The sequence below is a fragment of the Heterodontus francisci genome, unplaced genomic scaffold (genome assembly GCF_036365525.1).
Source record: "Heterodontus francisci isolate sHetFra1 unplaced genomic scaffold, sHetFra1.hap1 HAP1_SCAFFOLD_121, whole genome shotgun sequence".
Lineage (NCBI taxonomy): Eukaryota > Metazoa > Chordata > Chondrichthyes > Heterodontiformes > Heterodontidae > Heterodontus > Heterodontus francisci.
This window is the reverse complement of record NW_027140425.1, coordinates 689,369-703,783: the sequence shown is the minus strand read 5'-3', so window position 1 is coordinate 703,783 and position 14,415 is coordinate 689,369. Positions and strand designations below refer to the sequence as shown.

General features: G+C 42.8%; 2 non-coding genes across 2 annotated transcripts; one reads left to right on the top strand and one right to left on the bottom strand.

The window, feature by feature from the left end:
- Window positions 1–6,289: 6,289 nt before the first annotated feature.
- trnaf-gaa (transfer RNA phenylalanine (anticodon GAA)) lies at window positions 6,290–6,362 on the bottom strand. Its single transcript has one exon. It is a non-coding gene; the product is annotated as a tRNA-Phe (tRNA).
- A 7,548-nt stretch (window positions 6,363–13,910) lies between these two features.
- trnar-ucu (transfer RNA arginine (anticodon UCU)) lies at window positions 13,911–14,001 on the top strand. The gene is given in 2 exon segments: window positions 13,911–13,947; window positions 13,966–14,001. It is a non-coding gene; the product is annotated as a tRNA-Arg (tRNA).
- The last annotated feature ends 414 nt before the right edge of the window (window positions 14,002–14,415 follow it).

Sequence of the window (14,415 nt, the reverse complement as noted above, 5' to 3'; positions counted from 1 at the left end):
GAGAGTGAGCATGGATTTATACATGGGAGTTCATGCTTGACTAATCTAAATGCATTTTTTGATGAACTAACAGAGAAGGTTTATGAAGGGCATGCAGTGGATGTTGTTTATATGGATTTTAAGAAACGGCACATATAAGGGTGATTAACAACATTGAGGTTCATGGAATAGGAGGGTCAGTGTCCAATTGGATAGAAAATTGGCTTAAGGACAGAAAACAGCAAGTCGTAATAAATGATTCATTCTCAGACTGGAAGGTTGTCGACAGTGCTGTTCCCCAAGGGTAACTGCTGGAACCACTGCTTTTTACTTGCGACAAATAAATGACTTGGATCTTGGAATATAGAGTAGAATCTCAAAATATGCCGATAACACCAAATTTGGAGAAGTGGCAAACAGTGAGGATGAAATGAACCACCTGCAACAAGACAGTGATAGGCCAGCAGAATGGGCAGACAGGTGCAGATGGATTTTAATAGTGACTAGTGTGAGGTGATGCATTTTAGCAGAAGGAATAGGGGGAGGCAATATATACTTAATGGCACAGTTCTAAAGAGTGTGCAGGAATAGAGGGACCTGTTCACTGAACAATGAACAACGTGAACAATTACTTCTTGTTGTGTGCTCTCAGATTTGTCACCTTCAATGTACTGGAGTGAGGTGACATCTACTGGCAGTAAGCAAGAACTGCAATCAAGCAGCAGAAATTCCATCGTCTGTCAGGGTGAAAGAAACATTGCAATGTGAGGAAATAGTGAATGGGTTTGATTGGGCTGATGGAGACATGATTCCACTTGTGGTGGAGTCCAAAGCAAAGGCCAGAAATATAAAATTGTCATTATTAAAAGATATGAGGAATTCATGATAAATGTATTTAGGTAGTGAGTGGGTGGAATCTAGATAAAATAGAAAGTGAGATTGGGTGGACAGAAGCAGTGTGAAAGGATGGCTCAAACAAAAGGTAAACGCCCTGAAAGGTGAACTCTGTTTCTCTCTCCACAGATGCTGCCAGAGTTTCTGAACATTTCCAACACTTTCTGTTTTTATTTCAGAATTTGCAAGATGTTGCTTTGCTCTGAAAAAAAATGGATGGTCGGCTTTGGCTGCCAGTGAAATTCCACAGGAGCTAAAAGGAAGTTCTGATAACAGTGGCATGTTGATCTAGGGGTATGATCCTTGCTTAGGGTGAGTGATTAATTAATGTGTGAGAGATCCTGGGTTCAAATCCTAGACAAGCCCTTCTTCTTTGGCATTTTTAGTTTAAGGTCATTGATTGGTTTCAGCCTTGCAGAAGGCGGAATTGATTTCCATATGGAGCCTGCTTGAGGACCAGAGAGCTGGATTCAAAGAGCTTGATTAACTAAATGTACAGATAGCCAAGTGGGAATATAAAGTTGTTGCAGTAATTGTGACCTGACTCCAAAAACAACAGGACTGGCTTCTGGACTGTAATGGAATGGAATTCTTCAGTGTTTCTGCTGTTTGGCTTGCATTGACTCATCGATTTTCTTGTTTTTCACTTTGTCGATGCCTTTGAATAATTGTGGATCCTTCTTCAGATTGTCATCTTTCACCAGGTAGTTCTGACCTCTGATGATGATGATCGTAATGAGCTTCAACTCACTGATAGTTTTGGAACTGAACAGATTTCCTTTGCTTGAATCTACAACATGGAACTCAGTCTGACATGTGGACCCATGGGAGGATTTGAATGCCACCCCTGCGTTGAAGAATACAGTTGCATCCATCCAATAAGAGACCGAGTAGAAGTGACAGTTCAGTCAGTCAAACATTAAACTTTTAATTTCAGGGTGGTGAGTTTGAGTGCCATTTTGTTTTTCCCTTTTTTAAGGCTTCATTAGCAGAGAGTACAAGGAGTGTTTGAAATGAAATTCAGCAAAAGTATGAGAAAGTCTCACTTTGATTCGGGTCTCATCTCTCTGCAGCATCTCGCTGTGAAATATTGAACTTCATCTCATTTCATTCTCAGCTCGGGGTCAGTGCGGCTCAGTGGGACTTCTGGCTGTCTCCTGCTTCACAATCCATCAGTGCTGAGAAAGCAATGGGGAATATTATTCAAAGCTCTGTAACCAGAGGACACCGATTTAAGGTGAATGGCAAAAGAACCAAAGGCAACATGAGGAAAAACTTCTTTTGCACAGCGAGTGGTTAAGATCTGATATGCACTGCTTGAGAGTGTGATGGAGGCTGATTCAACCATGGCTTTCAAAATGGTATAAGATAATTATCTGAAGTGGAAAAATTGCATGTTTTCATGGAATACATGAGTCTGTGGCATGAGCTGAGTTGCTCGTGCATAGAAGCAACACAAGCACAATGAGCTGAAAGACTTCCTTTTGTTCTGTAACTATTCTATGATCTATGATTCTTTTCAGAGTGAAATCAACACTCACATACAAGAAACTGACAGGTACACTGTAAACTTCGCATTACCAGACAAGAAATTGACAGATACAGTGTGAAACCCACAGTCACGTAGCAGCGGTTGGCAGGTAACGTGTAAAAATCTTTCTTTCATATCCCAACTGCAAGGTACAAAGGAAATTAGGTACAAACCCAGGCTCACACTTCAAAGACTGAGAGATACAAAGCAAAACACATACTCACCTACAAGTACAGAGAAGAAGACACACTCAGAGGAGGTGCAGATTAAAGACACATGCATGGAACAGAAACTGATAGGGATAGAATCAAACCCTTTCTCACTTCTCAGAAACTGATAGATATAGACAAAAGCTGATGATCACATACAAGTTGTTGAAAGATATGTGGTGAAACTCACAGAGCAATAGCAGAAACAAACAAGTACTGAATAATACCCACAGTCACAGACCAAAAACTGAAATATACTGAGTTAAACACCACTTTCTCACACCAGAAACTCATGGCTACAAAGTGAAGCACTGACAGGTGTAAAAGAAAACACTCACGACGATTCCAGGTCATGAAATGTACGTCATAAAACCTTTCAGCTGAAAGAATAGCATTAATGACAGGTGTGATACCCAGAATGCTCAGCGGCCTAGAATCCGCCCTGTCTGTGACAGGAGCGGGGCGCGCAGGCGCGGTAGAGAGCTTTGTCAGCAGCAAGAGCTGCGGGTTCGGAGTTGGATATTCACAATGTGCGAGAAGACTTTGCGGGCTCACACAGCTGGAGCAGGGCCTCAGGGCCACAATAAGATGGAACAATCCCATCTGTATCCCTGCGGATGGCGGTGGTGAAGCTTTTCCCGGTGAGGCTTCCCGAAACGGCGTCAATAAATGGAGAAGAATTGGGGACTGGTTCGGGAGCGTTTTTTTATTCGTTCGTGGGATGTGGGCGTCGCTGGCTCGATCTCAGCTCGAGTAATGTGTCCAGTTCTGGGCACCAGGCTTTAGAAAGGACATCAACGCTTCTGAGACAGTTCAGAGGAGATTTACTAGAATGATCCCAGAGATGCGGCGTGTCAGTTCTCTGGACAGGCTGGTGAAGCTGGGATTGTTCTCTTCAGAGTAGAGAAGGTTAAGGGAAGATTTAATAGAGGTGTTCAGAATCATGAAGGATTTTCATAGGGGAGAGAGGGAGAAACTGTTTCCACTGTCCTGGGGGTCAGTAACCAGAGGGCACAGATTTAAAATAATTGGCCAAAAATGTCAAGGGGAGGTGAGGAGAGATCTTTTTACCCAGTAACTGATTCGGATTTGGAATGAATTGTCTGACAGGGTGGTGGAAACAGATTCAATTATAACTTTCATAAAGGAATTGGACAAATATTTCAAAGTGAAATTCTCCAGGATTATGGGGAAATAGGCAGGGGGTTGGACTAATTGCATCTTTTTGTCAGAGAGTCAGCAGAGACACAATGGGGCCGAATGGCGTCCTTCTGTGCTGTATGATTCTATGAACATAAGAACGAGGAGCCGGAGTCGGCAAGTCAGCCCCTCGAGCCTGCTCTGCCATTCAATACAATCATGGCTGATCTCATCACAGCAGTTCTTGTTTCTTGCCAGTAGATGTCACTTCACTCCAATACAGTGAAGTTTACAAATCTGAGAGAGACACAACAGGAAAGAATTGTTCACATTATAGTGAATGTGTGGGATTTAGAAATACTAGGAGTGGAGACGAGTTATTACTTGTCTGCTCGATCCCCATAGCCCTGTAAAATTATTTCCTTCAAGTGCCTATTCAAATTCCTTTTGTAATCCTCGATTGTCTCCATTTCCACTGCCCCCGTGGGCAGCGAGTTACAGATCATCACCAATCATTGTAAGAAAGTTCTTGCGCACATTCCCCCTGTATCTCCTGTCCAAAACCTTCAATCTGTGTCCCCTAGTCCTTGTACCAATAGTTAACGGGAACAATGTTTCCTTGCCAACTTATTTAAAACTGTCATAGCCGAAAACACATCTATCAATTCTCCCCTCACTCTCCTTTGATGCAGGTAGAACAACCCCAGCTTTTCCAACCTAACCTTGTAACTAAAATCCTCCATCCCTGGATCCATTCTGGTGAATTTCCTCTGCATCCTCTCAAGGACGCTCACATTCTTTCTTAAGTGTGGTAAGCAAAACTGGAAGCAACACGCCAACTGGGGCCTAACCAGAGCTTTATAATGGTTCAGCATAACTTCCCTGCTTTGTACTCAATGCCTCTTTTTTTCAAGCCCAAGATCCCATATGCTTTGCTAACCACTCTCGCAATATGTCTTGCCACCTTCAAAGATTGATGCACATGAACCCCAAGTCCCTCTATTCCAACACACACTTTAGAACTGTGCCATTAAGTAAATATTGCCTCTCCCTATTCCTTATGCAAAAATACATCACCTCACACTTGTCACTATTAAATTCCATCTGCCACCTGTCTGCCCATTCTGCTAGCCTATCATTGTCCTGTTGCAGGCAGTTCATATCATCCTCACTGTTTGCCACTCCTCCAAGTTTGTTGTCATCGGGATATTTTGAGATTCGACTCAATATTCCAAGATCCAAGTCATTTATCTTTAGCACAAAAAGCAGTGGTCCCAGCACTGACCCTTGGGAAACACCACTGTCGACTATCCTCCAGTCTGACAAAGAATCATTTCATAAGACTCGCTGTTTTCTGTCCTTAAACCAATTTTCTATCCAATTGGACACTGACCCTCCTATACCACGAACCTCAATTTTGTAAACCCCACTTTTATGTGGTACCTTGTCAAACGCTTCCTTAAAATCCATATAAACAACATCCACTGCATTCCCTTCAACAACCTGCTCTGTTAGTTCATCAAAAAATGCAGTTAGATTAGTCAAGCATGAACTCCCATTTATAAATCCATGCTCACTCTCCTTAATTAACTCGAACCTCTCCAAGTGACTGTTGATTTTTTACCCTGATTATTCTTTCTAAAACCTTACCCACCGCTGCTGTTAATCTAACTAGCCTGTAGTTAGCCGGACTGTCCTTACACCCTTTCTTGAATAAGGGCATCGCATTTGCCACTGTTTACTCCTGGCACCTCCCCCGTATCAAGGGAAGATTGGAAGATTATGGCAAACTCTTCCAGTATCTGCATCCGCATTTCCTTTCGCAACCTGGGATGCCAGCCATCCAGACCAGGTGATTTATCTCCCCTAAGGACAGCCAGCCTTTTTAGTACCTCCCTCTCTCAATTTGTACCCTCTCCATTGACTCTACTCTCTTCACTTCGACTGATATTTTGCCAAATTCCACTTCCTTAGTGATCACTGATGCAAAGTACTCATTAAGTAGATTAACATTGCCCTGCACCTCGAAGCTTATATTCTCCTTTTTGTTCCTAATAGGCCCGACTCAATCTCTTACTACCCACTTATCATTTACATGCTGCTCGAAGATTTTTGGGTTTCCTTTCATGTTGACTGTCGCTCTATTCTCATAGAAATAGAGAATAAGCAATTATAGAAGATATAAGTATTTCCCATCCTTGATGAGGTGGAATTTTTTATGCTGTGGGTAGTAATGACTTGGCCCACGAGTGTGGTGGAAGCAGAGACAATCAATGATTTGAAAAGGAAATTGGATGGATACTTGAAGGAAAGAAACTTGCAGGAGGAAAGGGACCGAGCTGGTGAGTGGAACTGACTAGATAGCTCCGGGGAGAGCCAGCATGGACGTGATAGGCCAAACGACAGCCTTCTGTGCTGTAAATGACTCTGTGTTGTTTCTCAAATTCAATCCACTGGTGCTTGGTAAATAATCTCAAAGTAAATTGTGCAACCGGAAAATCAGAACCAAGACAAGGGACGCATAAGGAAGCAAAGTTGCTGAAACCCGAAATTGAACCAGGGACCTTTAGATCTTCAGTCTAAAGCTCTCCCAACTGAGCTATTTCAGCCCGACGTTAACAGTGGCTTGGTGTCCTTGTTTTGGAAGAAAATACATACATTCAAGTTTTCCAAAAAATTTAAGAACACAACATGTGAGTAATATTCCCCATTGCTTTCTCAGTACTGATGGATTGTGATGCGGGAGACAGCCAGAAGTGCCACTGAGCCGCACAGACCCCGAGCTGAGAATGAAATGAGATCAAATTCAATCTTTCATCGTGAGATGCTGCTGAGAGGTAAGAGTCCTGAATCAAAGCGAGACTTGCTCATTTCAAACACTCCCTGTACTCTCTGCTCATGAAGCCTTAAAAAAGGGAAAAACAGAATAGCACTCAAACTCACAACCCTGCCATTAAAAGTCTCATATTCGACTGACAGAACTGTCACTTCTACTCGGTCTCTTATTGGATGGATGCAACTCCAACGCAGGGCTGGCATTCAAATCCTCCCATGGGTCCATATGTCAGACTGAGTTCCATGTTGTAGAGTCAAGCAAAGGAAATCTGCTCACTTCCAAAACTATCAGCGAATTGAAGCTGATTGCAATCAACATCATCAGAGGTCAGAACTACCTGGTGAAAGAAGACACTCTGAAGAAGGATCCACAATTATTCAAAGGCATCGACAAAGTGAAAAACAAGAAAATCGATGAGTCAATGCAAGCCAAACAACAGAAACACTGAAAATTCCATTCCATTCCAGTCCAGAACCCAGTCCTGTTATTTTTGGAGTCAGGTCACAATTACAGCAACAACTTTATATTTCCACTTGGCTATCTGTACATTTAGTTAATTACAATTTTGTCGACAAGCTCTTTGAATCCAGTTGTCTGGTCTTCAAGCCAGCTGCGGATGGAAGTCAATTCCACCTTCTGCAAGGCTGAAACCAATAGATAACCATAATCTAAAAATGCCAGCAGACCAAGGCTCGCCCGGGACTTGAACCCGGGAATCTCTCGCAAGTTAATTAACCATACACTCAAAGCATGAATCATACCCCTAGACCAACGAACCACTGACAGAGTAAGCTTTATTAGCTGCTGTGGAATTTCACTGGAACCCCCCCAGCCAATCATCCATTTTTTTTCAGATCAAAGCAACATCCTGCAAATGCTGAAATAAAAACAGAAAGTGCTGGAAATGTTCAGCAGCTCTGGCAGCATCTGTGCTGTGAGAAACACAGTTAACGTTTCACGGCACTCACCTTTTGTTTCAGCCATCCTTTCAGACTGCTTCTGTCCATCCAATCTCACTTTCTATTCTATCCACATTCTAACCATTCACTACGTTACTACATTTTTCATGAATTCCTCATTTCTTTTATTAATGACAATTTTGTATTTCTGGCCTTTGCTTCAGACACCACCACAAGTGGAATCATGTCTCCATCTACCCAATCAAACCACTTCGCTGTTTCCTCACATTGCAATGTTTCTTTCACCCTGACAGACTGTGGAGTTTCTGCTGCTTGATTGCAGTCCTTGCTTCCCGCCAGTAGATGTCACCGCACTCCAATACAGTGAAGTTTACAAATCTGAGAGAGACACAACAGGAAATAATTGTTCACATGATAGTGAATGTGTGGGATTTAGAAATACTAGGAGTGGAGACGAGTTATTATTGCACTCTGCTATTACATCTTTTATAATGGACTCCAGCATTTTCCCCACGACTGATGTCAGGCTAACCGGTATATAATTCGCTGTTTTCTTTCTGCTTCTTTTTTTAAATAGCGGAGTTACATTAACTACCGTCCAATCCATTGGAACTGTGCCAGAGTCGGTAGATTTTTGAAAAAAGACCAGAAATGCATCTGCTATTTCAAGGGCCACTTCCTTAATTACTCTGGGATGTAGATTATCAGGCCCTGGGGATTTATCTGCCTTCAATCCCATCAATTTCCCAAACATTCCCTACTAATACTGATTTCATACAGTTCGTCCTTCTCACTAGACCCTATGTTCCCCAACATTTCTGGGAGATAATTTGTATCCTCCTTTGTGAAGACAGAACCAAAGTATGTATTTAATTGGTCTGCCATTTCTTTGTTCCCCATTATAAATTCCCCCGTTTCTGACTGTAAGGGGCCCACATTTGTCTTCACTAATCTTTTTCTCTGCACATATCTATGGAAGCTTTTACAGTCAGTTTTTATGTTCTCTGCTAGCTTACTCTCATACTCTATTTCCCCCTTCTTAATCAATCCTTTTGTCCTCCTCTGCTAAATTCCAAACTGCTCACAAACTTCAGGTTTGCTGCTTGTTTTGGCCATTTTATATTTCTCCTCCTTGGATCTAATACTTTCCTTAATTTCTTTTGTAAGCCACAGTTGAGCCACCCTTCCTTTTTTACTTTTGCACAGACAGGAATGAACAATTGTTGTAATTCATCCATGCGCTCCTTAAATGCTAGCCATTGCCTATCCACTGTCAACCCTTTAAGTAACGTTCCCCAATCTATCATAGCCAACTCCCGCCTCATACCTTCATAGTTTTCTTTGTTTAGATTCAGGACCCAAGTATCGGAATCAACTCTCTCACTCTCCATCTTAATGAAGAATTTTATCATATTATGGGCGCACTTCCCCAAGGGACCCCACACAACAAGATTGTTAACTAATCCTTTCTCATTGCACAATACCCAGTCCAGGATGGCCTGTTCTCTAGAGGTGTTATACACCTCTATCAATTCTCCACTCAATCTCCTTTGAGAAAGGCAGAATAATCCTAGCTTTTCCAACCTAACCTTGTAACTAAAATCCCCCATCCCTGGATCCATTCTGGTAAATCGCCTCTGCGTCCTCTCAAGGACCCTCACATTCTTTCTAAAGTCTGCTGAGCAGAACTGGAAGCAACACTCCAATTGGGGCCTAACCAGAGTTTTATAATGGTTCAGCATAACTTCCCTGCTTTTGTACTCAATGCCTCAAGTTCAAGCCCAAGATCCCATATGCTTTGCGAACCACTCTCGCAATATGACTTGCCTTCTTCAAAGATTGATGCACATGAACCCCAAGTCCCTCTATTCCAGTACACTCTTTAGAACTGTGCCATTAAGTATATATTGCCTCTCCCTATTCCTTATGCCAAAATACATCACCTCACACTTGTCACTATTAAATTCCATCTGCCACCTGTCTGCCCATTCTGCTAGCCTATCACTGTCCTGTTGCAGGCAGTTCTTTTAATCTTCACTGTTTGCCGCTCCTCCAGGTTTGGTGTCATCGGCATATTTTGAGATTCTACTCTGTATTCCAAGATCCAAGTCACTTACCTTGAGCAAAAAAAGCAGTGGTTCTAGCACTGACCCTTGGAGAACACCACTGTCGACTATCGTCCTGTCTGACAAAGAACCATTTAATAAGACTCGCTGTTTTCTGTCCTTAAACCAATTTTGTATCCAATTGGACACTGACCCTCCTATACCACGAACCTCAATTTTGTTAACCGCCCTTTTATGTGGTACCTTGTCAAACGCTTCCTTAAAATCCATATAGACAACATCCACTGCATTCCCTTCATCAACCTGCTCTGTTAGTTCATCAAAAAATGCAGTTAAATTAGTCAAGCATGAACTCCCATTTATAAATCCATGCTCACTCTCCTTAATTAAGTCAAACCTCTCCAAGTGACTGTTGATTTTTTACCCTGATTATTCTTTCTAAAACCTTTCCCACCGCTGCTGTTAATCTAACTAGCCTGTAGTTACCCGGACTGTCCTTACACCCTTTCTTGTATAAGGGTGTCGCATTTGCCACTGTTTAATCCTCTGGCACCTCCCCCGTATCCAGGGAAGATTGGAAGATTATAGCAAGCCCTTCCGTTATCTGCATCCGCATTTCCTTTCGCAACCTGGGATGTGAGCCATCCGGACCAGGTGATTTATCTTCCCTAAGCACAGCCAGCCTTTTTAGTACCTCCCTCTCTCAATTTGTACCCTCTCCATTGACTCTACTCTCTTCACTTCGACTGATATTTTGTCAAATTCCACTTCCTTGGTGATCACTGATACAAAGTACTCATTAAGTAGATTAACATCGCCCTGCACCTCTAAGCTTATATTATCCTTTTTGTCCCTCATAGGCCCGACTCAACCTCTTACTACCCACTTATCATTTACATGCTGCTCGAAGATTTTTGGGTTTCCTTTCATGTTGACTGTCAGTCTATTCTCATAGAAATAGAGAATAAGCAAATATAGAAGATATAAGTATTTCCCATCCTTGATGAGGTGGAATTTTTTATGCTGTGGGTAGTAATGTCTTGGCCCACGAGTGTGGTGGAAGCAGAGACAATCAATGATTTGAAAAGGAAATTAGATGGATACTTGAAGGAAAGAAACTTGCAGGAGGAAAGGGACCGAGCAGGTGAGTGGAACTGACTAGTTTGCTCCGGGAGAGCCAGCATTGACGTGATAGGCCAAACGACCACCTTCTGTGCTGTAAATGACTCTGTGTTGTTTCTCAAATTCAATCCACTGGTGCTTGGTAAATAATCTCAAAGTAAATTGTGCAACCGGAAAATCAGAACCAAGGCAAGGGACGCATAAGGAAGCATTTAATATGACTCGCTGTTTTCAGTCTTTAAAACAATTTACTCTCCAAATGGACACTGACCCTCCTAATCCATGAACCCCAATTTTGTTAACCACCCTTTTATGTGGTACTTTATAAAATGCTTTCGTAACATCCATATAAGCAACATCCACTGCATTCCCTTCATCAGTATTCTCAGATAGTTTATCAACAATTGCAGTTAGATTCGTCAAGCATGAACTCCCATTGATAAATCCATGCCCACTCTCCTGAATTAACTCAAACCTCTCCAAAGGACTTGATTTTTTTCCCTGACCTGTTGATCTCATGCTGATAGCAAGCTCACCAGAGAGCATGTATTTGGCAATGTGACCGTCATCCATTTGGCCCAGTCAACAGAGTCACCGCTGACTCAAGAGGGGAAACATGCTGCGGATCCCTGCAAGCTGGTGTACTTCCGCATTCGGCACTCTGTCCTGCCAGGAGATGCCCAGTATCCATCTGAGGCAGTGGAGGTGGAAGCTGTTCAGCCGCTTTTTTTGGCTTGTATAAGTTGTTGATGCTTCTCTACTAGAAAGGAGGGTGCTGAGAACACAAGCCTTGTACACGTGGAGCTTTGTATTTTCGGTCAGTTTGCTGTCGGTTCACACTTGTCTTCTCAACTTTGACATGACAGCTGCAGCATTGGCAATCCTGGTGCTGATTTCAGCATCAAGGACCAGATTGCTGGTGATTGTTGATTGAAGGTATGTGAAGCTGTTGACAACCTCCAAAGTGACGTTGTCGATGTTGATGGAAAGTGGAGTCTCTACGTCCTGGCCCGTAACTTTCATCTTCCTGATGCTGATTGTCAGTCCAAACTCTTTGCAGGCCAGGGAGAACCGATCTACAAGCTGCTGTGACTGAACTTCATTATGGGATGTCAGCACAGCATCATCAGCAAATAGCAACTCATAGACTAGGAATTTACCCACTTTGGTCTTGGCGCACAGTCTTGCCAAGTTGAACAGCTTGTCGTCAGCTCTGATGTGCAGGTGAACACCTATATCTGAGTAATTGAAAGTGTACAATAGCAGCATGGAGAAGAATATGCCAATTATAAAGGATGTGATAACTAGACAGTTCGAAAATGATGACATGATTGGGCAGAGTCAACATAGAATTATGAAAAGGAAAACAGGTTTGAAAAACCTGTTGAGATTTTTGAGGATGTTACCTGCAGAACAGATAAAGGAGAACCAGTGGATGTGTGGTATTTGTATTTTCCTTTGGTAAGGTCCCACACAGGAGGTGAGTAAACAAAATTAGAGCACATAGGCTTGGGGATAATATACTGATATGGATTGAGAATTGGTTAACAGACCGAAAACAGAGAGCAGGAATAACGGGTCCTTCTCAGGATGGCAGGCTGTTACTATTGGGGTACTGCAAGGATCAGTGTTGGAGCCACAGCTGTTAACAACCTATATAAATGATTTGGATGTGGGGATTAAATGTAATATTTCCAAGTTTGCAGATGACACAAAGCTCGGTGAAGTGTGAGTTGTGAGGAGGATGCAGAGAGGCTTCCAGGGGACCTGGAGCTGCTCAGTGAATGGGCAAGAACATGGAATATAATGTGAATAAGTGTGAAGTTATCCACTTTGGTGGAATAAACAGAAAGACAGAGTATTTCTTAAATGGTGAGAGGTTGGGAAGTGTTGATGTCCAAAGGGACCAGGGTGTCCTTGTTCCTGAGACACTGAAAGCTCTTGTGCAGGTGCAGCAATCAATTAGGAAGGCAAATGGTATGTTGTACCCACATGAGGAGTCATGAGTACAGGAGTAAAGATGTCTTGCTGCAATTGTATAGAGCCTTGGTGAATCCGCACTGGAGTATTGTGTACAGTTTAGTCTCCTCATCTTATGAAGGATACACTTGCCATAGAGGGGGTGAAACAGAGGGTCAACAGACTAATCTTTTTTTTGCATTTATTTCATTTCATCTCAGTTTGTTCAGTTTGCTTACCTACTGTTTTTTTCAGGTTTGTACTTGCTGCTGTTCAATATTCAGTCCGTTAACACCTACTCTGTACTAATGCTTTGTCTTTCAACACACCATTAACATATTGTTTGCCTTTGCTGCATGACCTTTTGGTCAGCTATGTGGCCTTGTCCAATCTACACCTTCTCCTTTGTTATCTCTTGCCCCACCCCCACCTCACTTGCTAATCACCTGTGACTTTTCTAATATATGTCAGTTCCGAAGAAGGGTCACTGACCTGAAACGTTAACTCTGCTTCTCTTTTCACAGATGCTGCCAGACCTGCTGAGTGGTTCCAGCATTTCTTGTTTTTGTGTCACCAGACTAATCCCTCGGATGGTGGGATTGTCTTTTGAGGAAACTGGGCCTGTATTCCTTAAAGTTTCGAAGAATGAGAGGTGATCTGATTGAAACTGACAAAATTCTTACAGGGCGTGACAGTGTGGATGTAGACAGGATGTTTGCCCTGGTTGGTGAGTCTAAAACCAAAGGACATCGTCTCAGAATAAGGAGTAGGCCATTGAAAACTGAGATGGGTGGAATTTCTTCACTCAGACGGTGGTGAATCATTGGAATACTGTGCCCCAGAGGGCTGTGGCAGCTCAATCATTGAGCATGTTCAAGACAGAAATTGATAGAAATCTTGATACTCATGACATCAAGGGATATGGGGATAGCACGGGAAAGGGGCTTTGAGGTAGATGATCAGCCATGATCGAATTGAATGGCAGAGCAGGCTCGATGGGCTGAATGGCTTACTCCGATGTTCCTCTGTTCCTATGAGAGTTGGCGCCAGCGTGCAGCCCTGCTTTACCCCACTGCTGATCTTGAAAGCGTCTGATGTTGCTCCATTGTAACTGATGGAACTATGCATGTTCTCGTGGAAAGAAGAGATGATGCCCAAGAGGTCAGGAGGGCAGCCTATGTTCCATCGCAGTTTGAAGAGGCCGTCTCTGCTGACAAGATCAAAGGCCTTAGTGATGTCGATAAAATTGTGTGAGGCTCTGTGGTGCAGTGGATAGCGTGTTGGAATTCTAAATAATGACTAAGAAGATATTCAAAGGTTGTGGGTTCAAGTCCCACCAGAGTCAGATTTTGGACCAGAAACAGAGGAGCACAACGGAACAACAAATGAAGAAATGCGCCAAAAGCACAGACTCGGAGACAGAGCGAGAGAGAAAGGAGCACGGCAGGAACAGAGCAGGGGAATAAAATCGAGGAGTGACGTCACAATGGAGATTGAGAGCAGGGAAACAGAGAGCCGCTGGGGTGAGTGCACAGGAAATGGTTCTTTCTGCGGTGCAGTGGAAGGAGCTGTTTGGTGAGGATCTGGAAAGCTGTGACATCACAGGCAAGCAGGTAGTTGATTGGTTTGGAAGAACCGACCTGCTTGTTCGCATCTGGTAAGTGATTAAGGTCCATTTTAGCCCTAACGTTTAAAATAGTAAACAAACTAGTGGTAAGTTTAATAAAATATGCAATAAAATGAATAATTGAATAAAATA